Below are 2,216 nucleotides of genomic sequence, written 5' to 3'. Positions count from 1 at the left end.
TATATTTTTATTTTTTTTTTTTTATTATTTATTTATTATTGAAATTTATTTATTGATTTTTTTTTTTCTTTTTGTCTGTCTGTTGTTAGATTTTTGCAATGTAATTCTGGTGGAAATGCCCATGATTTGAACTGTGATCAAATTGTGAGGGGGAGGGGGGGATATAAAGAAATATGCGAACAAAAGTCAGTATCCAGAAGTTGACAAAAATGTGTGGTTTCTTAATAAATCCATATCACATGACCACAAAAAGGCTTGTTGATCCTTACAGAAATACTTGCGGTCCAGGTCACGTGACTATTGCAGCAGTGTACACTGGAGAAAATGACTAATTTATGACTAAGGTAACTGATTTCTTTCTTCTTCTGATTTCAGTCCTTGAAAGGCGAGTGTTAAAGTGTTTAAAAAAAAATACTGGAAAAACTCCAAGGGGGATTCCCATTGTTTTTACTACTCCTCTCTTCTCACTCCCTTTGTGATTCATGGCCTGGCAATGCTCTGCCTATCTGTGCAGCTGCTCTGTAAGGCTGTCATTATATGCTGGTCTGCAAAAGGCTTTCAGCCTGAGCTCAGTCATACTTACAGCCAGTATTGATCCACGAGTTAGCTTAATGGCCACCGAGAGGGCTGGGTCTGCCTCCTTACCCTTTCCCCTCTATTGTGCCCCTCCCCCTCCCCTACCGCTGTTTATTCAAGCTCTGCAGCACACTTTTGTAACAGACCCAGCTAAATGCATGTTTGAGAGGTGAGGAAAGGCAAGACAGTGCAAGAGTGGGGGTTCTGCGTGTGTGTGAGCTGGTGACAGCCCCAGCATGGAGTCTCTATGGGGGAAGATGTGTCTTTGTCGTGCCGCCCAACCCCCTTCCTCTCTTCCTTCTCCCCTCAGCCAACAGGAGAAAAATAATTTTATACCCTGACACTTAATCATTCTAAACCATTAAACAGAGGAAGGAGGAACCAGAATCCATGTGCTAAGCTCATTTTCCCCTGAACAGCACAGCAATCCAAACTGATTGTGTTTGATGTTACGCTCCTCTTTGTAGGCATTATAGATAGTAAAATCAATAAACTAGGCAGTTGTTATAAGGTTAAATGGCAAACTTTAGGTGGGGATATGCATACAGACATGTTTACTTGAACCAGGAGTGTTTCTAACCTTTTATCATAACTGGGGAACATGTCTCCTAATCATCAAAAAAAAAAAAAATTATTCCCATATTTTCCCCATACATGACATGCAGAAGAGAGAGAGAGAGAAGATATTGTGGTCAGCAATTAAGAATTCATTCCCACAACTTTTTTAATTTGCCAAAATGTAATTAAATTAAACTGAGGGAATGAGTTGACCCTTTTCACAGACTATGATGCATTTCCACAGTTATTAAAATAAATAAATAAATAAATAAATAAAAGAATATAAAACACTATATTTTGTGTTAAATTACTTTCGCACAAAATAAAAAAAAAAAAAAAGTTAACGTTGCTGTTTTAGTGAATCCAGCACAATGGCTGAGGCAGTGACAGCAAATCTAACATATTTCTTTATTCTGATATTTCTTTTGATATTTATTTCCTCTTTTGAAAAGTCATAGAACAGCTATCATGGATTTTTTATTTTGTTATTAGGACAAATTGGAACTCAAAAATATATGTTGTAGTTTGCATTCACCACTATTGAAATTTACCCAACTTTGATGACTTCTGAGAACCCGGAAATGTGAAAAGGGTCCATCAGTACAACATGGCCATGATGTAAAATGTCAATAAAACATTAATAAAATTAATAAAATATGGGACTTAATTCCTAATTTGTGGCCACAATATCTCATTTTTCTTTCGCATCTCATGTTCAGGGCTCTGTAGTTATGGATATTTGGATATAAATTGATTTCACTGCAGTAGAGAGTGGTTCACAAGCCGCACATAAGAGCAGCTTCATCACTGACAAATGATTTGCACGTTTTGTTTCCAACAGTGGACTGTAGGTAAATATCCACCTTTTTGTTTTTTGTCTTACAAAGTATCCTGTTACTGTGTGAGAAACTGCTGCAAGTGATTCAGCGTGTGAGTGAACTGTTTGAATTAACTGATTTGAACCGAATCGTGAATTCTGTCAGGACCACTATCGTCAATATAACTTACGATTAGCATACATTTTAGGTTGGGGGAATGGTTCTGTTCTGGGCAAACACTCCCTGCCCATCCATGCAGCCTAG

The sequence above is a fragment of the Sinocyclocheilus anshuiensis genome, unplaced genomic scaffold, assembly GCF_001515605.1.
Source record: "Sinocyclocheilus anshuiensis isolate Anshui unplaced genomic scaffold, SAMN03320099.WGS_v1.1 scaffold925, whole genome shotgun sequence".
NCBI lineage: Eukaryota > Metazoa > Chordata > Actinopteri > Cypriniformes > Cyprinidae > Sinocyclocheilus > Sinocyclocheilus anshuiensis.
The sequence above is the reverse complement of the archived record's forward strand: the minus strand, read 5'-3'. Positions refer to the sequence as shown.